Source organism: Microtus oregoni, unplaced genomic scaffold (assembly GCF_018167655.1).
Source record: "Microtus oregoni isolate MIOR12 unplaced genomic scaffold, Mior012 000007F_ref0000211, whole genome shotgun sequence".
In the NCBI taxonomy this organism is placed as follows: domain Eukaryota; kingdom Metazoa; phylum Chordata; class Mammalia; order Rodentia; family Cricetidae; genus Microtus; species Microtus oregoni.
Window position 1 is genome coordinate 889,054 of NW_024543066.1, and position 27,931 is coordinate 916,984.

Genomic DNA, 27,931 nt, shown 5'->3' on the forward strand with positions numbered 1-27,931 from the left:
TGTAGAAAAAATTACATTTCAAGAATGCAAAGCAAAACAGATGTTTAGTGACCTCACATAAATTTAAACATTCAAAGAGTCGCATTCTTAGATGAAAGCATGTCTTGCAGCTTAGGCTAGCGTGGAACTCACCATGTGGTCAATATTGTTCGCAAGCAGTGTAGTTTTTCTCCCTCAGCTGTCAAACTGCTGAGAACAGATGTATGAGCCTCCACACATCCGTCTAAGTAGTTTCTTTTTCTAGTGACCCAATTCTTTCACATGTTTTTTTTGTGTGTCTTACATATGGCAATTCCACACATGCATGCAACATGCAATGATTAAATCAAGCCTGCCACACTTCAAAATACCAAAATACACATTTAGAGTAGATATTAAGCCCAAATGCTTACATTGTCTTTCATGTTTGTAATGACCACAACCAAGCCAACTTTGCTCCCATTAAAGATTGACTCACTGAAATAAATAATTCAAACTTCCTTTGCTTATAACTACATTCAGAATGCAGAGTGCAATTACCACTTGCAAACATCGACCTACAATGTTGTCTGAATGGGAGAGAGAGCTGAAGGAGTCATGAATTAAAAATTAAATACAAAGATTTATGACTGCTTGAGTGCCCTAATTGTGAGAATGCTTCGCTTAATGAATAGACCTGTGTTCATCAGTGAACGTGAACTGTCAAAACTATGAATTAAAGTCTGCTATTTCCCACGTTCACCAATCAGGTACTGGCATCACCATGTTCCTCACACTTGGCTGAGGGCAATATTCTAGGCTTCAGTGTAAATCACTCACTTACCCAGATGAAGTGTATGTCTCCATGGATGTTTCCCATCATATTGGGAAGAGCATATCTAGCTAAATCTTCTAAGTGGGAATGCTTTGGAGGCAGCACCTCACCTGAAAAATCATGTTGTTTTTTTTTTTTAAATTTCAATACAAATTTTCTTCTGTTTTTGTCACCCTCATTTTTAAAGATACCAAGAAAACATCATATCATATCCTTTATATCTAAAAGAAACTGAGTGTAGCTCAGTGGTAGCACAGGGACTTCGGTTTAATACTCAGCCAAACAAAAATCAGTGATCCCAGAATCTAAATACAAATCCCAGCAGGTTATACAATCCACAGAGGACTTCTTATGATGTCAGCTTCATATACACTTAAAGGGACGAGTTCTTAATTCTGATAATTGGCTGTTTAACTTGTGCTGTCTAACACTTCATAGAAGTCAACTGAAGGTGGATTAGCACTTTTATCATCTTATACATATCTATAATTTTCCAGTAAAGGTAGTATAGCAATCATTAGTCATTAGAACCCGAATGAATATGATCATATGCATCTATTGAGACCAGAATCAATGGGAAAATATCATACACTTTAAGATACACACTTTTCCAAGAATAAACCCACAGAGTTATATTTTATACACATATAAATTAACATAAAATAAAACTGATGTTTATCAAATCCTACACATTTAAAGCCATCATTGGTTAGTTATCCAGATAGTATTACCTACTAAGCCCCAAAGACCATTATTTTCATTTAAATTCCACGAGTAGGCAAAATCCAAATGTCAAAACTTAGCATACTGTTTAATGAGTGGATAAATACTTGAAGCGAAGCTCCTGAGACCTGAGCAAGTCGTTATTAGGGGCTTACCACTCCCAGTATCTGACATTTGCTTGTTTTTTTTTTTCATTTTCCATACTCATGTTATTTCTTATTAAACATCTTCCTGCTTTGAACTTAATCTGTTTAATAAAGAAGCAAGAGGGTGTTTTTTTTTTCATTGAAATTTACTTGGTCAGAATCAGCTGAAGCTCTTGTTCTGCATTCTAGTAACTTATTGTATAACTGACAATAGTTGAGAAGAAGAAATGTAGGAAATATACAGATATTACTCTTTCTACACAGAAGAAGGTGGAGCAAAGAGAGGGATGGACAGAGAGAGATGGGGTACATTTACCATAGTACATGTAAAGTGGAGAAATGCCTTAAAGAATTTTATATTAAATACCCAAGGCTGAAGACTAATTCTTGATTTATTGTTATTACATATTTATCCTAACCATATCACAAATTGAGGATTTAATATCATTTCCATCCTATCGTATCTGCATACTGTGTAGTATTAAGCCAATTGACATTTTAAGGGAAGAGCAGCATTTTTAAGTGATACCTCAAAAAAGTAGATCCTGCTAACAAGTTCTGAGCCTAACTTCTCTGGGGTCTAGCTGCATATTCTCTATTGCTAGACACAACTGCAACTATGGTATTAAAACAAATCACCTGCCGGGCGGTGGTGGCGCATGCCTTTAATCCCAGCACTCGGGAGGCAGAGGCAGGCAGATCTCTGTGAGTTCGAGACCAGCCTGGACTACAAGAGCTAGTTCCAGGACAGGCTCCAAAACCACAGAGAAACCCTGTCTCAAAAAACAAAATATAATAAATAAATAAATAAATAAATAAATAAATAAATACAAATCACACACACACACACACACAAATAATTTTTGATAGCAACTCATACCTGTGCCTTCAAGACTTGGGTTGCTCTTGATTTAGTCAAATCTTAGGGCTCTCTGAGAGCAGTGTTTTTGCATGTGTAGCAATGTGTGAAATTAACATGATGTCTGTGTGAACAAAGCTGTTATAAGGATTAAGAGAAACTTCCTAACAAAGGTTAACACTTCTCTCTTCTTAGACTAAAAACTAATAAATATTCATTTAAGCTGCATTTTTTCCTTAAAATAGTGTTTGTTTGTATTGGATGACAGACTATATTAGATTTTCTATGCCACTCATGGAAGGGGGTTAGTCATGGGATTCATGGTGCAGAGTAGTAGTTTGTCACTGAAGACAGTGTGAGACATGAAGTCTTCACAAAAAATTAGAGAGTGTGCAGAATGCCTTTCAATGAAAACTCAGTTTTTGAAAATTATATCTTGTATTTAAATATATTTCCAAACATTTTACTCAAGCTTTGCAGAATATCATTTTTTTTTATTAATTTGTTGAATTTGCTTTAGTGGATGCTAGGACAGAGGACTGTTGGTTGCCTTGGAAACAGGCATTAAGATGGCTCTCCCATGCAGTGATTGGTGAATGGGTACCTGAGAAGTGCCCCTGTCTTCATTCAGCGATTGCAGATTTTTACACACTACCCTTTACCTCATCCCAATACCAGATCTGCCATGCATGATTGTCTACTGGTGTAGATGTGACCTCATCAGCCAAAGGTACCCCTTAGAGTGGGCAGGCTCTGAGAGATGCCAACAGTCACCATTGCTGATTCCTTTGGAGAATGAAAAAGGAACCTTGATGCTAGCCATCAGAAAAACAAAGCTAGCTGGAGAATGCCAACCAGAGATTATGAAACATGAGTGGTATCTTGATGTGGATTGCTGTTCAGAGGCCACAGACAGCTACCAAAAGCCTTTTCCTCACCCTTTTGTTCTGGCTTCAGAACCCTAAGTCCCAGAGCTCTCTGTCTTGGCTCCAGGCACCAGAACCTCAGAGAACATAGATGACTCACCACCAGAGCATGTGGATTCTAAAGAATGATTGACTTTCTGTTCTCTGAGTTCTGTAGCCTCCTGAGAGGATTTGAAAGCACCGCTACAACCCTAGCCTTGCCATTTGTGGTGTTCACTATGATATTTAGAGGAGCCTTCCGATGAACATTTATTTCATGGCACATCTCTGAACTGGAGGATGAGATGTGCAGAGTCAACAAACAGCAGTCAGCTGTCTTTGAAGCAGGTGCTCGTTTGGCTCCTAAGACACTCATCGACTCACACAGGTCATAGAGGTGTTGACTGCCTGATGACATAACAAGAGTAGGTATGTAACTTTTATATCTTCCACAAATGTAACTACTTCTGCATCCTCCTGGGCTTTTTGGACTTCTACTTGGCCTTCCTCAGCTGTTTGCTCAACTACGACATGGAGTTAACATTCTAGTCACAAGCGCCCCTGCAGCATGAGGCATATTCTTGGTGATATGACCCATATCCTCTGGAGAAAATTTTATTGTCTTAGACAGATCATTGATCCTTCCAGTTCTGGCCTAGCAGACAAGCAATAAAAGTGGTGTCTTGGGAAAAACAGAGGGTAAAAAGAGAAGGATGGTGGCAGTGAAGAGAGAGAGAGAGAGAGAGAGAGAGAGAGAGAGAGAGAGATTCTCAAATGAGATGAGGGCCTGAATCATGAGCCAAGACTGTCTATAAGAGGCTTTCTCCAACAAATGAGAAAATGATTTCAAGGCCACAGAAGCTCTTCACAAAATTAAGTAAGAATTTACAAGCTCCAATAGAAGAAGACAAAGAGGAGAAGACAGAGACATTCAGATATAAAGTTGCTTTAGTTTAACCACTGACATTCATTTCTCTAGTAGTTTCCATTTTATCATTAGTGTTCATTTCCATGTATGAAATGAACTTTGGAATTCTTATTTTAAAAGAATATCACTCTTTCCACTACAAGCAATTGAAAAGAAAAGAATAAGAAAAATAAAAACATTTAATTTTGTGAAAGACGAATACTTTTCACAAGTAGCAAAGTGGAAATTAAGGTGCCCTAGAGAGACTTTCAAGTGTTTTAGACAGTAGCAGAGGATATTCTGTTTTCTCAACAATTGATACTGCTGGAAATATGAAATCAGTTGTGCATCCTGAATACAGCCTGCTTCAGAAGACACTAAACCCACTGTGCAATAGAGAAGACACCAGAAATGTCAACATTGCTCATGCAAAATGGGGATACACTTGATGGACTTGCAGAAATCTTCTTGCAGCTAAAGAGAATACTAAGGCAAATGTCATGGTTATAGTGTGACAATAATGCATCTATCTTAGAAATCTATGATTATGGTACCTGGTGGAATTCCTTATATTTACCAATATCAAATGGCTACCATTGGCAGGCAAAGCTCAGCTATGAGTCTCTGTTACATTATTCATGAAATTTGATATTATGGTGATCTTGTTCAATATTGTTTGCAAAGCCTTTGGATAGTTTGTAGACGTATAAACTTTTCTGAATGAATGGTAATAAACCTTGTCCTCTAGCTGTATGCCAGCATCAACCACTGGACAAGGAAGTCTGAAAAGGTATTCTTGATTGCACTTATAAAGTTTATAAAATCAGGTATCACATATTACTTCAACATTAGTTACTGGTTCGTATTTTCTCTCTAATTTTAGAATGAATTTTAGTAGGTAAATCATTGTGAACCACTACCAAATTCCCTTGAAATTAGAATAATTTCTATGTTACAATCATGTTAATCATATAATTCCAGGGAAGTTCTCTTCCTGAGCTTTCAGACTCTATGGGAAAGGGCAGCTGCTACCAAGGCTTAGCACTTGACCAATCCTGGAACCTACAAATTGTTCTCTGACCTCCATACTGTACTGATACACATACATGCTAGCACTCTCTATCCATTTCATACAAAAAAAAGTTAATTTTTTATGTTTTTGTTTGTTTCTGCTTCTTTAGTCAGGCTGAATTTCATATTAATGATTAAAATAAATGTAAATCCTCTCCATAATTTTAGATCAAGTATATGGCTTGAATCATTTCTCTTATAATGAGTATCAATATGCTAAATTTTACTTATATTAAATATATATACCTAGACACAAATCAGTATGAAGAAGACACTTTGATGATGTGATTGACATGACCCACAGGGAGACTTGAGTCTACCCTGCCATAGGTTTCATTGCTGTTTTGATGGATTTCTCATACATTCATGTATACTAGTTTTAGTTCCAGAAATAAAAGAATTTTCGATGGAATGGGGATACAGTTGGGTCAGTAAGATGTTTGCTTTGCTTTGCAGGCATACTGATATGAATTAAATTCCCAAATGCAACGGTCAAAGGTCAGGTATGGCAGCTCTCTTGAAATGGCATGTGCATTCCTTCAGTTCATTGAGCAGCCTTTCCGTTATACCTGGAGAGTTCCAGGGTAGTGAGATACTTAGATACCTAAGATGGACCTCTGACCTCCATGTATACACACATGTGTTCCTGTATATTCTCTCTCTCTCTCTCTCTCTCTCTCTCTCTCTCTCTCTCTCTCTCTCTCACACACACACACACACACACACACACACACACAGGAACTCACAAACAAGACAGATGAGAACCCTAACATAACTTTAAGTAGAAAAGCTACATAAAACAAAACAACAAAAATGGATCCATGCTACTCTGTCTACAGATAGAGACTAGGAAAGATAACTATCATGTTTCACCAGATTTCACCACTGCAAGGTTAGAAGTTTAGCCTTGAGGGTTGAGGATTCATCCACATGCTTGATTATGCTCTTCCATCTGATGATTGGCAGCAATGGGGCAAGCAAACTGTCATAAATGCACTTAGGTGTAGGTAATGGGTTTCTGTTTGCTTTGTTTTGCGTCAACATTGCTGACATTTATTTCCCATTACGTTGATAAATGCACGCTGATTCTCACCCTCTGTGTGATCATCTGGCTGGACTATGAATCCAGAAGTCTGACTTTTCTTAGCTAAAAGCTAGATATTGTAGAGTACAGTCAGGCAATAAATAAACTCTGCTCTCATTAGGAATACTTTGAATTGTGTATAATGATCAAGAGCGAGGAAGGATTAGTGGATGCAGTGTTTTTAGCGGGAGGGGCTCTGCCTCCATTGTCTTTGTTCTTGTTACTCAGACCCCTGTGGCTTTTCTGTAGCACCCATGAGCCTCATTTGCAAACCTCCCCCCTGATCCTGGGGCTAACACTTACCCATTGATTGTCCAACTGGACAGTAGTTTTTCTGCCAGTACAACTGAAAACTGCAAAGCAGCATACCAAATACAAGAGAAATCTTTCCCTCCCTCTCATAAGCTCCTGTAAACTGCTTAGTGCTTTTTAATATTTTGTTTGAATTCAATAGTAAAATTAAAATGTGTCTTCCAAATGATGTGCATTCTTAAATAAAGGTTACTCCTATCCATGAAAGATAAGTAAATTCCTTTTCAGCAATTTTGTTCTAGTGAAGTCTTGCCACCTTTGGGAAAGGCCTGTAAGAACAGCCTTTCTACAGAGAGAAAATCAAGAAAGAGAACCTAAGTGACAGTGTCCTTTGCTTTACAGAAGCTTCTCAGTTTAAGTAGGTCCCATTTATTCAATGTTGCCCTTAATGTCTGTGCTTCTGGGGTTATACATAGGAAGCGATCTCCTGTGACCATCTGTTGTAGGGTATTTCCCACTTTCTCTTCTATCAGGTTCAGTGTGTTCGGACTGATATTGAGGTCTTTAATCCATTTGGACTTGAGTTTTGTGCACGGTGAGAGATATGGGTCTATTTTCATTCTTCTACAGGTTGACATCCAGTTGTGCCAGCACCATTTGTTGAAGATGCTTTCTTTCTTCCATTGCATACTTTTAGCTCCTTTATCGAAAATGAGGTGTTCATAGGTTTGTGGGATAAAATCTGGGTCTTCTATACGATTCCATTGGTCGACTTCTCTGTTTTTATGCCAGTACCACACTGTTTTCATTACTGTAGCTCTGTAATAGAGTTTGAAGTCAGGGATGGTAATGCCTCCAGAAGATCCTTTATTGTATAGGATTGTTTTGGCTATCCTGGGTTTTTTGTTTTTCCATATAAAGTTGATTATTGTCTTCTCCAGATCTGTGAAGAATTTTGATGGGATCTTGATGGGGATTGCATTGAATCTATAAATTGCCTTAGGTAGAATTGCCATTTTTACTATGTTGATCCTCCCAATCCAAGAGCAAGGGAGGTCCATCCATTTTTTGGTATCCTCTTCAATTTCTTTCTTCAATGCCTTAAAGTTCTTGTCAAATAGATCTTTCACTTCCTTGGTTAGATTTACCCCCAGATATTTTATGCTGTTTGTGGCTATCGTGAATGGTGAAGCTTCTCTGATTTCCCTCTCTGCTTCCATATCCTTTGTGTATAAGAGGGCAACTGATTTTTTGGAGTTGATCTTGTATCCTGCCACATTACTAAAGCTGTTTATCAGCTGTATAAGTTCTTTGGTGGAGTTTTGGGGGTCGCTTATGTACACTATCATATCATCTGCAAATAACGAAAGTTTAACTTCTTCCTTTCCAATTCGAATTCCCTTGATCCCATTATGTTGTCTTATTGCTATTGCTAGAACTTCAAGCACTATATTGAAGAGGTATGGTGAGAGTGGACAGCCTTGCCGTGTTCCTGAGTTAAGCGGGATGGCTTTGAGTTTCTCTCCGTTTAATTTGATGTTAGCTGTCGGCTTGCTGTATAGGCAACCTACTGACTGGGAGAAGATCTTCACCAACCCCGCAACAGACAAAGGTCTGATCTCCAAAATATATAGAGAACTCAAGAAACTAGACTTTAAAATGCTAATTAACCCAATTAAAAAATGGGGCACTGAACTGAACAGAGAATTCTCAACAGAAGAAGTTCAAATGGCCAAAAGACACTTAAGGTCATGCTCAACTTCCTTAGCAATCAGGGAAATGCAAATCAAAACAACTTTGAGATATCATCTTACACCTGTCAGAATGGCTAAACTCAAAAACACCAAGGATAACCTTTGCTGGAGAGGCTGTGGAAGAACGGGTACCCTCATCCATTGCTGGTGGGAATGCAATCTTGTGCAACCACTGTGGAAGTCAGTGTTTCGGTTTCTCAGGAAATTCGGGATCAACTTACCCCTGGACCCAGCAATACCACTCTTGGGAATATACCCAAGAGATGCTCTATCATATGACAAAAGCATTTGTTCAACTATGTTCATAGCAGTATTATTTGTAATAGCCAGAACCTGGAAACAACCTAGATGCCCTTCAATGGAAGAATGGATGAAGAAAGTATGGAATATATACACGCTAGAGTACTACGCTGCGGTAAAAAACAATGACTTCTGGAATTTTGCATGCAAATGGATGGAAATAGAAAACACTATCCTGAGTGAGGTGTCCCAGACCCAAAAAGATGAATATGGGATGTACTCACTCATAATTGTTTTCTAGCCATAAATAAGGACCACGGAGTCTACAATAGGTGAACCTAAAGAAGCTAAGGAAGAAGGTGAACCGAAGGAAAAACATATTGTTGTCCTCTTCGCTAAGGGAAGTAGACCAAATTTCCGGGGAGAAAATGGGATCTTGGGGGGGGTGGGATGGGGGTAAGGGGAGATGGGGAGAGAAAAGATAGAAGGGAAGGAGGGGGGACCTGGGAAACGGGAGAATTGGGATAAAGGAAAGGTGGATAGGGGAGCACGGAACCACAATTCTTAGTTAAGGGAGCCACTTTAGGGTGGGCAAGCGACTTGACCCTAGAGGGGCTCCCTAGTGCCCAAGATGAGGTTCCCAGTTAGTTCCTTGGGCAGCTGAGGATTGGGAACCTGAAATGACCCTATCCTAGAGCAATACTGATGAATATCTTGCATATCATCATAGAATCTTCATCTGGTGATGGATAGAGATCGAGACAGTGACCCACACAGGAGCACTGGACTGAGCTCCCAAGGTCCCAATGAGGAGCAGAAGGAGGGAGAACATGAGCAAAGAATTCGGGACCACGAGGCATGCATCCACCAACTGAGACAGAGGAGCTGATCTACGGGGAGCTCACCAAGGCCAGCTGGACTGTGACCGAAAAAGCACGGGATAAAACCGGACTCTCTGAACATGGCGAACAATGAGGGCTGATGAGACACCAAGGACAATGGCAGGGGGTTTTGATCCTACTTAATGTGCTGGCTTTGTGGGAGCCTAGCCAGTTTGGATGTTCACCTTCCTAGATATGGATGGAGAGGACCTAGGACTTACCACAGGGCAGGGAACCCTGACTGCTCTGTGGACTGGAGAGGGAGGGGGAGAGGAGTGGGGGGAGGGGGAGAAGGGTGGGAGGAGGGGGAGAAGGGTGGGAGGAGGGGAAGGGAAATGGGAGGCTGGGAGGAGGTGGAAACTTGCTTTTTGTTTATGTTTTTTTTTCTTCTTTTCGCAATAAAAAAAAAGAAAGAAAGAGAACCTAAGTCAGTTTCTATAGCTTATATACACTGGGAAATCATAAATATGGGATGTGAAAGAAAAGAAACAGAGATATCTGAAAAATGTTGAGATCTCAGCTTAATCTAGTTGTAGGTCAAGTGTCATAACAAATTCTGAAATGTTTGGAAACCAGAGAACAGTTTGGCCTAAAGAGAGATGTGAGAGCAGAAATATATTCCTTGGGAGTGGAGCTTTTAAGTATATTAATCATGGTGCTCTTGGCGAATAACCTATGTAAAATCAGGTTGCATGCAAGACAGGAGAACTTTCATATCGAGGCATTCTTGGAAGCATTTGAACAATATCATCCAATATCTACCTTTGGAAAGGAGCACAAGGCACGGGATGGAGGTGAGAAGAAATAAGCATCCTCTTCAGACCTATAAGCTGAGTAGGCAACACCAGAAAGAAAGAAAATTCAGAATAGGAATTATCCTTTCATAAAGGAAAACAAGGCATTTGGAGGTAAATGTATAATCACAGAAACACTACGAGCTAAGATACAGATTTCTTATCGACAGCTCAATCCAGAGCTAGATAAAACCCGAATATTGAAAGCTCTTAAGAAAAGAGCCTTATCTTAACGTCTCGCAAAATATAAGGAAGAGACACCTGATTCTACATATCCGTGACAAAATAAGCCACCTTGGACCCCTTCTTACCACTCTAAGCCTGCTAAGTAATCCACCAAAAAATGATTTATAGTGTGCTACACGTAGGATCTAACCCAAGTACAGTGTCAGCCATTCCAATTCAAGATGATGCCCATGCAAACAATGGTAACTACAGAAGAAATCTACCATAGTTTCAACATGTCATTATCACTCTTGTCAGATAATGGTACATTTATAATCAAAACGCATTTTTATTTAATAGAAGCTAATTTTCTTTTAATTACAGAAATTCCGTTATTACAAAGTTGCCAATATAGTTTACATCTAATGAAATGCGAATCAGTCAAGTAATACTGGTGGAGAACAGCGGGTTCTGCACCCATTTCCCTCCGTCGGTGCATGGGGGGGGTGCTTAGTCTTGTTCCCACTTAATATGCCATGTTTTGTTGATACTTATGGGAGTCTTGCCCTTTCCTGGACAGAGACACAGGGGGAGTGAATGGGGGTTGGGAACAGAGGGTTGATGGGGAATGGGGGGAGTGACTGGGAGGAGAGGGAGGAGGAGGAAACTGTGACTGGGATGTGAAATAAATAAATAATAAATAGATTGAAAAATGTAATGTAAATGACTGATCTTAGGAGAAACAGATTTTGAAACAAAACAGTTCAATTTCTTTCAAAAAAGTTTTGTTTTTCTATATTTTAGCTCTCGGCTATCAATTTTATAAATCTTCATAGTTATGGATACTCACTAATGAATTATCTCACTGTCGGCTTCTGTACATACAGCCTTTCCCCCCGCTCCCCACAAGTGTTATGGCTGTGCAAAAGAATATTATACACACGAAGACATACTTCAATACAAGATTCCTTCCTTCATTTGGGTCAACCTTTGTTGCTAGGTGTTTATATCCAGGCAGGAGAACCTTTACTGAAAGCATACTAAGCTACTCAAATTAATTTATATTTGTCACAGAGAAGGACAATACATTTCTAAATGGTTCAAATATACTATGAAGTCATCTGTGATAAAAAGCGGTGGTAACATCGTCCTTGTAAGGTAAACATAAGGATATAGTAGGAATGTGTGATCAAATGGTATGATCAGTCAAGTTTAGGTGTTTTGCGGCCCAATACACCTGGGTTATATCTGATTGCCTAATTTAATATTGGTATGTCTCACTTTCTGGTATTCTGTAGCTTTCAGGTTTGGTATCTTTAATTCAGGCTAACGATGCCAAGCTTTATTAATACTATTTTGCTGCTATCATTCAAGTAGGAATATTGTCAATAGATATATATGGAATGTATTGACATGAACAAGTAGTAACTCAGCAAAACATACCCTTTTAATTGTTTATAGAGAATCATTAACTGTCATAATGGTTTGTGCTCTCTTAGTTGGCAGATCCCTTTGGAAGGAACTTCTCCAAGTGTCTTCAATGCTCACTTATTACAAATGACAGAGCAAACTATGGCTTGATGGAACAGTTTATCTGCTTTTCTGATGCAAGGTCTTCCTATGCAGCCCTGGCTGGAATGAAAATTGCTCTATTGTCCAATTTTCTATTAAGGAGTGTACTTTTGAGGGAACTGGAGGTATATTTCTGATTTTAATATAAAGCAAAGAGTCAAAGTCCATCACTCCCCTGAACCTGTCTGTCACTGGATCTTGTTGTCTTTGCCCTGCTTCCCTACTCAGCCTCTGTTCGGTTGCACTACTGGCATCAAAGGCAGCCTCATGTCTGGGGTCATCTACTTCATGCTTTTCCTCTTTTCTTTTCTCTTTTATTTATTCTTTTCTCATACAATATATGCAGCCGCACTCCCTCCACTCCTCCCAGTTCCTCCCACTCACTTTCCGTCTCCCCCAGATACACTGCTTCTTGCTTTTGTTCAGAAATAAGCAGGCTTCCTAGGGCTATCAACTGAACACAGCATGACAAAGCACAATAAGACTGGGCACAAACCCTCACGCGTTTTAATTTAACATCAAAATTTTACATTCATAGTCTATGTAAGGGAACTATCCAAACACGCTCAGATTCTTAGTCAACTACAGGATGAATCAGTCAAGAGAAAGAGAGCACTCCGAAGAAACTGAGACAAGTTGCAAATGGGTCAACTCTGCTGGAAGGTTTGAAGTTGTTTGTTACCTATTTTATTATCGCAATAAACAGATGAGGGATATATTAGACTTGTGGAGGGTTGCAGTGTAGATACTCAGGCATTCACATGAAGGAAACAAAAGTCAACACTTGGTGTCTTCTACCATCTCTTTCTACATTAGTTTTAGAGATAGTCTCTCACTGAAACTCCTTGGATCGCATTGTGTCTCCTACTCCAGCCTGGCAGTATAGGCATGAAAATCAAAGCTGACGTTTCAGATGGGTGATGAGGATCACACTCAGACTGTCTTGTCTCGACAGCCAGCACTTGACCTACAAAGCTATCTAGCTGGTCCTAACAATGTGTTTTTGTTTATTCATTTTGTTTTTTTTAAACATACCAGATTTTCTTTTCACTTTCCATATTCCTTAGTATAGCATTGAATATGGAATCATTTGAACATCTAAAATTAGTTGAAAATAACCTAATATGCCAATTACTAAATACAGCTATATAGTATCAATGTACACAGGCATACAGAACTCAATGATAGTAAATTTCATAAAGAAAACAGTAACTATAACTGAAATTATTATTTGGAGTACCTGTAGACATTCCTTCAGATACCATTCCACATAAACAAAAGCTATCTTGTGGCAAGATGTTTTTACAATTTTTTCTTCATTGTATTGATTCAATGCTTGTATGATCAACAAAATGCTGATAACTCAAAATCACAAATGATTACAACTGATTTCATTAGATCCATTCACACATACAGGTATATTCTTCAGTTTTGTTTTTATTTTCAAGGAATCATTAATAGAGTCTAAGTATCAAGTACAGTTTTTTTTTTCTTTGAAAACTTTCTCCTGCAAAATCTGATCTGGGCTTCAGTGAATTTGATGTTATATTGATTATATTTTCTCACTCAAATGTATTTTTATTTTATGGGTTGAAACACATTCAATTTATTCAATTTGAATCTCTGCAAGATCTAGAAGTAATCTGTATACATTTTAGGTATTATCATAAGTATTGTTAAAAATGTCCTTCTTAAGAACCACTACAAAATAGATACACCTTACCTTAGGGATTCACACATGCTCAGAATTATTACAGACATCAATGTTTCTCAGTGAGTCTGTGTAAATCTTCTTATATCTCCATATCTATACTCAGAGCTAGAATTATATCAGAAAATGCAGTTCTAATATTGAAGAAGGTTGGTGAAGCATACCTAATGTTATTACATTTGAAGTAATAACCATCATGCAGTGGCATCTCTTTGCTACTAAATTTTGCCTTTCTAACTGGAAGATTGACTTCTAAAATTAGTAGCCCATAGTCATCTGTAAAGGGCCAGTTATGAAGAACATGTCCCTTGTAAGAGAAGCCTAAGGCTCAAGGTCCACAAGTGAGAAAGAAACAATGAGGACAGGAGCAAGAGTGAAAGAGAATGTATATAACAGATAGATGGAGATAGAGATGGGGACAGAGCCCAAAGGACAGAGAGGCAGAGATTCTTGCAGGAGTTAACATAAAAGACTTCATCTTACAATAGAAATCCATACCCAGGCTGAAAAGAAAATTGCCTTCCAAGTCAATACAACTCAAAAGCTATCCACAAAACTATGCTGACATTCAACACAGTGTTACTTGGGCCACATAATTTAAAGAGGATAAAGAAGGCCATGACACATTAATAAAAGGAACATTCTATCAAGAATATATAATAATTGCAGCCGGGCGATGGTGGCGCACGCCTTTAATCCCAGCACTCGGGAGGCAGAGGCAGGCGGATCTCTGTGGGTTCGAGACCAGCCTGGTCTACAAGAGCTAGTTCCAGGACAGGCTCCAAAGCCACAGCGAAACCCTGTCTTGAAAAACCAAAAAAAAAAAGATATATAATAATTGCAAATATATCTGATATAATATTATAAAACAAGTGCTACTGGACATTAAGGCATAGCTGAATCTAGACACAACAGTTGTGGGTAGCTTCAATATTACACTCTCAATACTGAATTCATAAGTTAAATTAAAACCCAACAAAAAAACTGAAGTTAACTTGTCTCATAGATCAAAAGATGTAAGAGATTCCTACAGAATCTGATATCCAGTATCTCTACAAAACATATGCCTCCCATTGGATGTAGAATTTTCTCCAAAGTACACCAAATACTAGGGCATAAAGCATGTTCTAACAAATCTAACAAGTAGAAAACACAGGGCTAAAGTTATTATTACACACTAACTGACCAAAGTAAAAGGCAGTAGCAACAGAAACTGCATCAACTATCCAGTTACAGAGTTATTGAACACTATACTTTTGAAAGGTCAGCAGGTCACTAAAATAACCAGGGAGACTTATAGGAAGTAAACAGATTAAAATAAAAGTAGTATATTAGAACCTTTGCAATAAGCTGGTCATAATTCTGAAAGGGAATTTAGTAGCAAAGCTCCCTAATACAAAACCCTAGGATATACTTTAAGGTCATAAACATTGACAAGTCAAACCTGAAATTAGGAAACTCTCAGTTTCTGTCATGCAGACGTTTCCTTCTGGGTTGAACATGACCACTGATGTTTTAACCAGATCAGTTGTGACTTCTTCCCTCAGGCATCTCTTCGAGATCCGGTCACATTCTCACAGGGAGGGGACTGGTTTGTGAGCCTCATGTGCATCATGGGAGCTCATGGATTATTCATGAGATTCTGTTAGCAACATATACATTGTCCAGAGGAATTCTTGGTGGTATAACTGTATGTAGTAGAGTCTCTTACTCTGCTCTGAGTCACATTAATAAACCTGTTGCTTCATGGAGGTATATTTGTACACAATCCTTCCTTTTGTCTACCTTGCCCCAGATGGAGTGAAGACTATACGGTTTGCTTTCGTCCTATCCCTGGGATAAGGCACACCACAGACTTCACTCTCGGGTCTTCCTCAGAGGTATGGACTCCAACAGCATCATCATGCTATTAACCAACGTGATTTTCAGAACAGATTCAGGCAGCCAAAGAAAGCTAAGCAAAGAAATCCTACATGTTGACAAGATGTATAAGCTTTAAATCCAGTTGTATGAAAAGCAAGCTAGGTCTGTCCTTGTGGGATTTACTCTTTGCTTTCTAACAAATTTGATTAGATAGAGAGAGTACCCTCAAGAGTTTCTGGATAAATAAAATGAGAAAATAAAACAATAACATGATGATATTCATAGCACTCTGAAAAAGTAAATAAAATAGATGGGAAATGGGGAATGAAGATCAGAGTAGGTTAGGAGAAAACAGGCACTGGGGTCCAGTAAGAGGTGTGGGGATCAAAAGAAAATATCAGGGGTTTTACTTTAGTTATTAAGGAAAAAATAGCAGAGCAAACTTGAAATGAATAGAAGGCAAGAGGAGGAAATGACAGGCAGCAGTTTCTAAGTCTGGAATTTTATGTACTTGTCTATTAGTAATAAAGATATGAAAAGGAGAAAATGGGAAAGACAGGATGAAAAAGACACCATAGATTAGTGTATCCGCGCAAAATAAATGCAATGCAGATATCAAAGAATATTTACCACTTTAATGTTAAACTTACAGAACCGAAGCTCCAGCGTAGTACAGGAGGTAGGGAGGAAAAAAGGGCCGAGCCGCCTCTCCAAGTGCCCATTTATTGGCAGGCCTTCGCCCGAGGCAAACCCCGCCCCCTAAAGGGGCTGACTTAACCCTACAGATTAGCATTACACTTACATGGGCAAATGGATATGATTGAGTTTTGGAATAAACTTAGAAATGCTACACATATAATTCCAGCTAGAACCTAAAGGCACAAATTAACATTTTCAGAGCATGACACTGAGATGTGTTACAAGTATCAGGGGAAAGAATTAGTATCGGCCAACAAATCTAGGGATATCTACACATAAGACACAAACCTGAATAAAAGGAGTAAAAATAAGAACATGTATTGAAAAATAAAACCTTAAAACAAGATAATAATAAATAAAGAAAACATAAAGAGATGAAAATGGTGCTGACTGACAGGGATGTAGAGGAACCGGAAGCTTAGGAACAGTCAGGAACATCACAGAATGCAAGTCAAGGCATACCTACAATCTTCTTTAAGTTAGCAGCAATGACCTTTGCCGGCGCTCATATGAGGAGAAGCAAATAAGCCGTGCAGCTGGAAATGATGTCTCAATACAAGTATTGAAACTGCCTTAATAATTTACTGATGGCTCCTTGAGTTCGAGGCTGAATTCAGACTTAGGAATCTGATTCTTAAGTCAGACACAGGGTCAAGGTCCCTTGGCAACCAGTCAGTTCTTATCTGAGACTGCTAGGAAAGGCTTTTGTATCCGTGAGACTGACCGTCATCAGGAAGCAACATGGGATGTCCCTAAAATTTCTGCTGATTTTCCCTCCAAGGCAACACAATCTCTTCCAGGGGAATGGATGGCTTCAAAACCGTCATAACTGAGAATTGACTTGATGAGCAAGATATTTTGTAATAGTTACAATTATCCCCTTGGTTTGTCAATAGCAATAAATCACAAGACACACAATGTTAATATTATTCAAACTTTGTTTCTATTTTGTCTTTCTTTAAATTCTAACCCCATGACTTCCTGCAATGCTGCAAGAGGGGGAGTTGCCTTATAAGCAGTAGAAGAGATTATTCCTTTTTCCTGTTAAGCTCTCAGCAATTATAGTCAGCAGTAAACTGAACGGCGCTATAAATGAGTGTGATAGCAAGTGTGTCTGGGTATACACACCTACATGAGTATGCATATGTGCACATATATGGGCATGTACTATGTGGGGGGTATGTGCCTGTGTGCTTGTATAGATGTGTATGTCTTGAGAAATAAATAGAGGACTGAAATGACAAAAGTGATATATAATTCACTAACAATAAGTTCCCGTATTCTTAGGTTCAAGCCAAATCTTTTCAAAGAAGCTAGCTATGGTAACACATACCTTTAATACCTGTTCTTGGGAGACAGAATTAGGCAGATCTCTGTGAGTGTGAGGCTAGCCTGGTCTACAAAGCAGTTTTTCCAATAGCCAAAGCTACATAAAAGAGATACCTTGTCTCTAAACAACAATAAAATGCCATATTTCTTCTATCTTTTTCTACTCTGTCTTTAAGAGTGATATGTCCTGAGTCATAGAGTGAGTGCTCTAACTACCCAATCTTTTAAAAGTTTGTATGACAAACATAACTGAAAGGTTATCCTGTGGCTACCATGAAATAATTGTTATATTCTATATCCTCATCTCAGGTTGGAAATTTTAATGCACTAAACACCCAAAATTGAAATATAGCAAAATCAATACCTGATCACCAACTGAGGTCCTCCACCATGTTTTTTTTCTTGTCTTGTGACAAATAATAAATATCTGATAAATGAACATGGATTTGTCCTGGATATTATTTCTAAGAGGAGAAAGGAAGAGGAAGCTGAAATGCATTTTTTGTATTTTAATATGAAATATAGCAGTAAGGAAGTTTGCTTCTTCCTGTCTTGTGACCTACGTAGAAAATCATCAATAGACACTGGTAGTTTGATAAAAATATATCCAGCACAAAACAACAAGACAGGCAGAAGCTAAAAACCAAATCAAAAGAGAACAACAGCAACAAAACAGGTACTCAGAAAATTCCTCTGCTTTACCTTCAAATTCCTTCCCTTGTCTCCACTATTGACCTTTTGCAGAATTTCCACAGAGCAGGGAGAACCATCCTATAGAGTGAGTCAGAAAGCCATGATTTTCCCATGTTGTCATAGCTCCATTCCCTTACATTGTTCTTCTTAAAACCGATAAACTGCACAAGAGCAAATGCGTAACATTTCTTTGAAGACTAGGAAGAAGGTTGGTAGGCTTGGGAACCAATGACGTAAACAACAATATCTTGGATTTTATTGGATTCCCTTGGATTTTTTTAATGGCTCCATATGGACTAGATAATAGGGCCAGTAGGAAACCCTCTAAGAAAAACAGTTTTCATATATATATATATATATATATATATATATATATATATATATACCTAAGGGCATCTTTGCAAACACAGAGATTTGGGTAACATGTAAACCTTCTGCAACGAACACTAGGAGAGTAATTGCAACCATCATTCTACCAACCCCAGACACAGAATCACAAAGATTAGGTAGAAAATTGTTTTTCTACCTCCTAAATGTATCCCTTTTAGAGGGGAACCAGTATTAATCATTTAACTTTTGTGAGGTAATACGATGATGCTTCCCATGTGCCCACAGGATGTGAGGTGTCCAGATAGTTTAGTCAGCATTAATCATTTGTGGCCATCCATTAGTGCATCTGTGGGGACATTTCAGGATGTAACGCAGATTGCTCACTTCCATGTGCACATTCCTCACCCAATTTATTGAAAGCCTGAATGGAACAGATTGGGGAGAGAACAAATCTCTCTCTAGGCTTATTTTTAAGCTGGGAAATGGGTTTCCGGCATTCATATGTGGACGTGGACCAAAATATACCATCCACTTTTCTGAATCTCTAACTTGAAAATTATAGGTCTCAGAAATTCTCAGCATTTATATATGACGTGTATTTATCTCTATCTATGATTTATAGTTCATCATACATCTGTTCATCATCCATTTATCCATCTATCACCTCATTTATACCTTCTATCACCCATCAACTATCAACTACCTGTCTATGTATTTATACATCTATTCATCTATAACCATATTCACTTTTGTCTTTGGGGGAATTATTTGTTAGTATAGTAGTGTTTGCTTATTGAATGTAGACAGTCTAGAAACACCATCCATTTAGCATCAAAATCAAAGAGTTCACTGAACCTTAAATGTCACCCAAAAATATTTTTGCGGGGTCATTCACCGAACATGCCAAGTGAGCCTTCACCCCAGTCCTGTAAAACATAGAGTAGAACAGGCAGGCTTAGGCTAAGCTTGACATCCATTGACTACTCGGCTTTATGTCTCCATTAATGGCCAGATAATCAGTGTGAGAAGAACTTAATTCGGTTGAATGTCTCCTTCATCTGGAAATAATTTATGCGGTGAGATAAGCCTCACTTGTTCTCTGGTGTTGGAGAATTCAAGAATTCTAGTCCCATCCTGTGGGAACACTTCAACTAGTGTTCCACTGTCTCCTCCCAGGGCTGCAGTTCTAGTGGAAAACTGAACTCAGATTCTCAGTCAGGGTCAATGATCTGGTATTCAATCTAAGTCTGTGTGTTCATGTTACTAAAAGAATAGCTGCTACTTCAAAAATGGAATTTATTTATTTCTGAAAATGAAGAAAATATTTAAAGCATAGATGGAATGCCTCACGCAAAAAATAATAAATTAGGTGTTTAAAAAAGGAACCGAAAAGGTCTGCTGGTATGGAAATTAGCAAAACCATGTTGTATAATGATGGTACTTTAAGATAAACATGATCTAAGTTTATACTATCACTGTGTTTGGAAATAGGATTAAGTTGAAAATGGCAGAGATAGCATAGAGAACAATGGATACTTAGTGTTTTCATTAAATCAAGTAAGGCACTAGGAAGATAGACAGACAGACAGATAATGGGTGGATGGATAGCTAGATTATATAGAGATAAATGAGAGATAGATAGATGATAGATATAGATAGATAGATAGATAGATAGATAGATAGATAGATAGATATAGATAGATGATGGATTGATAGAAGTTAGACAGATGAACAAATGTCTATATATGAAAGTTAAGAGGAAAGGGGCTGGAGAAACACCTCATATGGTAAGATAGTTTGCTACTCTTGCAATGGAGTTTTATTCTTAGCACCCATGTTGTGCAGTTAACAACCACCTATAACTCCAGTTTTACAGGGTCTGGCACCCTCTTCTGACTTCTGAGTATTAACATACGTATACACACAATGAACAGACATATATACCTAAACACTTGTGTGTGTGTGCACGCACACACAAAGTAAAGAGAAAATAAATCAATATCTAAATGGCACCAGCTTCCTATGTATGTACTGTGTTCTATAAGCCTTAAGACATATCTTAGTACCCCCTGCAGCTCACGGTGTCAGTGTCTCCCACTGATGCTACTATCATTTTAAATGTTATTTTGTGATGTGATGAAGTATAATATCTGATACTTCGTTGAACTTCATCCTGGTACTAACTGTGACCATTAAATCCACATACGAATGCATGTAACATATTCAGAATCCAATATGTTTTGAATGAATATTTACCAGTAAATCTTGGGACAATGCCTAGAAATTTTGCTATTTTTCCAAAATAGATAATCAAATCCTACAATTTCAAGAGAACCTGCATTCATGTTTGAAGTATCTGACAGAATGCAAAGTTGTTTCATACAGTGACACCACATATTGGATGTAGAGATTTTCAGATATGAAATCAGTCACGAGGGGCAAGCTGGTTGACATCACTTCCCTTGCAGATGCCAAGTGACTGACACTCCCGAAGCTCCCTGCGCAGCTCCTGACATAGAGTGGACACTCAATACATTATCTTTTACATTAGGCAAACCGGCTCTAGTTCACACCAAAGAAAGTCAAGAAAAATTATTCAACCAAACCCTTGCGGATATCCTCAGAGTCTCTTCTAATGTGTTCCTGGGTACATGAGAAACAATTTGTTTCGTGTCAAAAGCTCAGTGCTGAAACATCCAAGATTTTAAGTTCATAAAAATGAAACCACATTTTAGAAAAGGAGCCTGTCTATCATTTTCTACGTAGAGCCTAAACCGCTTTGATTCTTGCAATGTGTGCATTTTCATTCATTAGCCAGACATAGGCTTTATTTTCTCCCACATCTCCTTCAAATTCAAAATGTGCACGTGTTTTATTTTCTCAGTTACAAACACCTCCTGACTCTTTGCGTACATCTAGTTTAATTGCCCTCAGTCCTTTTTCATTCTTGTTACTACAAAAATAAACCATTTTCCAAATTGCTATATCATTTCTTGCGTAATAACACATGGTTATAAGCAAAACCACTATAACGCCAATTGCATTTTTAATAAGTGGGCTTCACCACAGGGAGACACCTGCTCCAATGCTTTTGTGCATTAACAGAACATCATCTGAAACCTGAAAGGAGCAAGCAGACTGCCATACTGCAGTATTTTCTATTAAACCCCAACACTGCATTTTAGCCTTGAAAACAATATTCAGAGCAAATGAATGTTCATTTATTAGATATTTCAGTGGACTTGCAAATACACTTTCTGTAAGTCCCAAATTAATGTCTCAAAGAAATAATAAGAGGTCATCAATCACACCCAAGTTTTATAAGTGAAGTTAAGTAGTTTATCAATACTAAATGTTGTATGGTAGTGTAGACAGAATGAGGAGGAAGTGAAGGATTTGGCTTTATCTTTGATTTCTATGCTTCTGCTTTTATGAATTTATCCTAGAGGACGGTGATGGTGAAGATGGAGGTGATGATAATTAAGATAATAGTTGTTCTGATAGTGATGACAAGGATGATAGTGATGATGCTGATAATGCCCCATAACAGTCTCTACTTGTGGGGACAATTCTTGGCTCCAGGCCATTGCTCAAATGGATTGCATAGGTGGGGTTCTATATACTTTCTATGTCTCTTTGCAAATATAAAGTAGTGTTTGGAAAAGTCACACAACTCACATATTGCTGCCAGGTCCTGGAGCATAAATTAAGTTCTGTTGCTTCTGGATCACATTCCCTCCCATACAATCCCTCCCCATGATTGCACTTATGGAAATAAGAAGACTGCTTCATGCACCCCTCACCTATTCCCACTGTACCACACCCACCACCCTTCACACAGAATTTTCTCCTTCTCTCTCTTGCTTTCTTCTACCTCAGTCTCCCACTCCTTAGTCTCTCCCTCCCAGGCACTGTCTTTACTTCCCAAAGCATGGTGTTATGTTATGTTGTGATTTGTTTCAGAAATGGACTCCATAGATAGCCTAGGCTAGCTTTGACTCAAGGTCATTTGTTTCTACTATCTGAGTTCTGTGATTTAGAGCTACAAAGACCAATTCAGCGTGCTGGGACTTTGTTTTGTTTTCTGTTCCTCATTCTGTGCTCCCTTTTGCTGTCCATCAGCTTCTGTGTGTGCATCCCTGTCCAGGTGTTTGCATCCCTCCATTTTCAGCCTCCCTTCACACAATGTTTAATCTTCTGTCACAATGTATGTCAATCTTTCTACACTCTGCCTTTTAGCCTACTCTTTATGCTGTCTCTGACCTTTTTGTACTGTCCCCTTCCTTTCATTTCATTTGTGAGTAGCTTGGTGTCTCCTCATGTCCCTGTCAATTTCTGAGACATTTCTGTGATGCTTTGGCCCTCGGCTGAAATGTTGGGTTTAAAAGTAACAGAAACTCTCATCCAGTTTCGAAGACCCTTCTCTGGATTCAGTGATAGATGCAAAGTTGAAGAAACCAGTCCATTAAGTGAGAAAGCAAAAAGGAAGTCACTGTCCTTGGATAAACAGTTTGCGTCCCCATAAGGATTCAGTGGCGCGGAATCAGAAAAGGCCCATTCTGACAAGTCTGTGAAGACACAGTGCAGGCATTCACTAGCAGGGCCCAGTTGAATGATAAACTTCATCCCTCGGCGCTGTCCTCCCCCACTCAGGAAACAGTGCTTAATTCTGCCTGAGCCCGCCCTTTCACTGGCCATGGGAATGAGTGTCCTTGCGAAGCGGTAGGAGCCCTGCACCTGCCGTGGCCTGAGAATGCTTACTCTCCAAAAAGCACACAGAAGTTACACCTCCTGTCAATCCCTTGCCCATCGAGAAACACAATAAACAAGCTTTGAATTTTCCATTTAGCAACGTGAAGGAGAGTCGTGCTTTATTTTCTGTAGTTTCCTTAAATAATGACTACTTGTGCCTTTTGCATTTGTGGGATCAGTAGCCGTTGTCTTGTGTTTATGGCCGAACACACCTTTCAAATGGCTTGCGAGAAAAGAGAAAAATCTTTCCATTTGTCCGCTCAAGTAGAAACTTATCTTAGAGTAGACATTCTGTTGCTGTTATTGACACACACACCTGTGCACACGTATCTCATCAGTGAATACAAGACCATTAAAAACCACTGGGTTTTAGATCATTTCACAGTGACAACCCAGACTTCCCACTTAACATCCTGGCTGATGACCGTCCTGAAAGCTGAACTGTAAATGATGATACTTGAAGGACAACGTGTAAGGTGTGTGCTGAAGTTCCCAGGAAACAACTATTGTCCTTGGAACACAATCGGAAGCTTGCTTGTTTCTTATTTAAATAGGACTTTTTTGTGTGTACATATGTTTGCATGTATACACTATAAACTAGCATGCCTTTTGTGGTTATGTGCATGTCTATCTGTTTGGATGTGTTTGGGCGCACATGTGAGTACATGCTTGTGTGTCTCTCTGTGTGTGATCACCTAGCACAACAGTTTAGAACTTATTTTCAGACTGAGACCAACTAACATTGACCTTTACCATCACCCAGTTCTGTTACTTCAGATAACACATTACTGGGGATGCAGACACAAGACAAGGCTCCTGCTCACCTTCAAGACCAACCCAAGGAAGGAGGAGCTACATTTTAATTTCTTTCTATATTCACTTCTCTTGTTGCCACTCCAATCTTAGTGACCCTAGGATTGAATTTAAGTGAAGATTTCTTCTTAGCTCAGTTCGAGGTGTTTGAACCTGCAACTTTGGGAGAATATAATCCTGCTACAATTGTTCAGAGTCACTCTTCTTCCTCAAGATCCACCAAGGATCCCGATGCGTTCCCGCAGTTCTTTTCAATACTTTGCATGTAGCTCAGCACACAGGAGCAGGAAGACAATACCCAAAGCCGCACAAAGCATCTTCAGTTGTCAGTCCTATCTGTACCCTTATAAAGTGATAACATGTACAAAGTTGCTGCTGCAAAGCAGCTTGTATCACCCATATGCAAGCTTTAGTAGCAAATGTGGAAAGTAGATTATGGATAGTTACTTTAAACTGCAATGATAATTCCAGTGTTATAATTCTACACTATCATTTTATCTGTAAATGCCACCAGGATGTTGTCACACAATGTTTCTAGCAAATGGAGGATCCTAGGAGGAGGAATAACTCCTTAGGAAAATTAAAACAAACAAACAAACAAACAAAAAACAGCAACAATATGAAATCAATAAATATGAAATCATAAAGTGGAATCTTTAGACAATATACATAACCTCCTCCTTAAGATGCAATATGAGCTCCTAAAAGATGGCTCAGCAGGTAAAGGCACTTAGAGCCAAGACTGATACCATGAGTTACATACCTACCCTCTCCTAAAACCTCCTGAAATGTCAGGTATTCCATAGAAGGGGCGTGTCTGCTAACATATGCACAAACATCAAACATCAACACAAATAAAATATGAATTTAAAAAGAGATGCAATCTTTTGTTTAGATCATTATTGCTGGTGACTTAAATGCTCAAAATCATGCAGCTCCATTCAGTGTTAGGGAGGTATTAACATGTAAATGTCTTTTAACTATATTTTAGACACAAGGGGCTTCTGTGTTTCAAATAATGTTGGGTTAAGTACTGGTTCATTAGAGGGCTCTGTTGTCCTGTACACCGTGAATTCCAGAATAATTGGCTCTGCAAGAATCATGCCTTCACTTTTACAATACAGGGCAGCAGATCCTCAGACCTGATAAATTGGTCATATCTGGGCTTTTTCAATTTTACTTTCATAAAACAGTCTCGTTCTTAGTTGTGAAGTAAAAGTTCTGATGATCTGGTAGCAGCAGAGAGGAATAATGAATAAACCAACACAGCCTGGAACTTCTGACAATGCCAGTGAAGGCAGAAGTTTGCTTGCCTGCTTGCTCGCAAAAACTGGATGAATGACAGACAATTTTTAACGTGGAAATATTGGGAAGCGCAACGTGTTTACCTTTCAACTCACCTTAAATGTAAAAGCACAGATGCTTTGTGCAACAGATTTTATAATTCCCATGCTCACTGATCCCATCACTTATTCAGCAACATATCATCAGGTTAAGAATGTCTCACGAAGATTTTATTGAAATCTCTTTATAAGCAATGGTCACAGCAGCTCCATCATTTCCTACAGGGCAGCTCCTAAGTAAGCCTCATACTCAGACCTGCTCATGGCCCTTTGCTGTTAGTGCTTAGGGGTAACTTCTGTGTTAGGGATCAGCACGGCTCGTTGAGCACCCGCTGAGGGTTGAGGAGGTCATCTCTCAGGGGAACTGAGCACCCATTCAACTGTGCCCTTTTCTCATAGGAGAAGGAGTCCAGAGGCAGAGGCATCAAGTTGCTGAAACCTGAAGACTTCTCGGGAGCAGATAAACTGTGGCTCAGACTCAGCCACAGATGAACAAAATAAAGGGACATAGAGTAGAGGCAACTTGAAGAGAAAGATCAACATCTTTATCAAAAGCCTGCCCATAGACCAAACAAACTAGGGGTAACATTCTATGCTTATAATATGCCTTACAAACAAACAAAAACAAAAAACCTTAATTCTTTCTCTAAAGTTAAGTAACACCACGACTTAGGCATCCGGTTTCTATTCTTGACAACCGGCCCTTCTCTGTATGCACAACTGGAGTTAATTCCACAGAATATACTGCATTCTAGTGAACCTGGGGTCTGCAGGTCGGGGCTACAATTACACAGACGGCTCTGTGTTCAGGGGACACACACTTCAAAGTCTCAAAAGACCGAGCTGAAGCTAGTGGCTTGGGGTCCATTTCCCCAACCAAAACACACCAGTAAAGTAGAAACGCTCCTGAGACCACATAGGACTACTTCTGTATAACCAGGAAAGCTTCAGCATAGACCCAAGCCCTACCAGGAAAGCTTCAGCATAGACCCAAGCCCTACCAGGAAAGCTTCAGCATAGACCCAAGCCCTACAAGTCTTCTGTTCTCAAACACTGTCCAAAAGTAACATGTTTTCCAGCGCACTAAAGAGGCAGTAGTAACATCGTAGATCCACAATACAACAGAACGGCAGGCAGTCCAAAATTGCTCACTGTACACTAGATCAGGTCTCTTACAAAGTAATAACCCCAGCAACTTCACACATAAAAGGAAACACTGGTATTTGTGTACATAAAACACAGCATGCCAGATTTTATACTTTCAGGGGTAGAAAAGTAGAGAAAGCGATTTGGGCTTTTTTTTTTTTAAGCTAAGTGAAACAGTTATAATTCAAAAGCATTTTTATTACACTGAATTCTCAACACAAAAATCACAAGACTACTCAGTCCTCAGGAAGTAAAAGCAACACACAATTTCCAGAAAGTAAGTCCTTGGCCACCACTCCTGAACGCACTGAACAAACGTGAGAGAGAGTGAGGTCACGACACAGAAACATCCAGTCCCAAAGAGTTTGCCTTGTTCTTCGGAGCTCACTACAATCTTAAAAGGCTATGAGAAAGACGGGACCCAAGAACTTACTTGCCATTTAAAGTTTCCTCTTCAGTCGAGGCGAGCTCATGCAGTGACTACCGGTGCCAAGATCTCTCCCGCACATCTTTTTACAAACCACCAGCGTTGGCTGCCTCACTACTCTCAAGATGATTCATTCACAAATTATGCTCCTGTTTCTGATGAAGCATTAATATCCACGCTAGTCTCATCACACACATATACAAAGTGTTACTGGAGATGAATAAAACATAATAAAACAGAATCCCTTAACGTATTACCGGAGGAGGCACCCCAGCCTCCCTCTCCATGTTTGGAGGAGCATGCCAACTGCCTCAGGTACGAGGAGAAACTAACTCCAAGCTGCTAGCGGGGATCTGCATGCCCTCTATCTGTGGCTATTAGCTCAGCACGTTGATCAGCTGGCTGAAAAGCAGCAGCAATTAGCTCTCCTGCTCGTCTAGGCTTATACAGGCGACAGTTGGATGTGCTCAGCCAGGAGGAGGCTGCTGAATGCTTCGTACCAATTAGTAGCAGGTGCTACGGCCCCAAAGACAAATCGACATCCCACTGTCCGTGCTGCTGTGGGCTGTATTATGCCGTGTCCTCTTAGCCTGTCTGGTGGGTCTTTGCTCTTTTGTGTGGTTGTTTGTACTGTTTCAATTAAACAGGATTAAGAAGTTCAGCGCTTGTGTTCGGTGAC

The 27,931-nt window shown here is 39.1% G+C and overlaps 1 protein-coding gene across 1 annotated transcript in view; it reads right to left on the reverse strand.

Moving 5' to 3' along the window:
* Window positions 1-27,388, reverse strand: part of Pcdh15 (protocadherin related 15) — a 600,282-nt gene extending 572,894 nt beyond the window's left edge. Inside the window, exon 1 of the mRNA XM_041655402.1 lies at window positions 27,259-27,388. The gene's annotated coding sequence lies outside the window, so the exon portion shown is untranslated. The remainder of the gene's footprint in view (window positions 1-27,258) is intronic.
* Window positions 27,389-27,931: the final 543 nt, after the last annotated feature.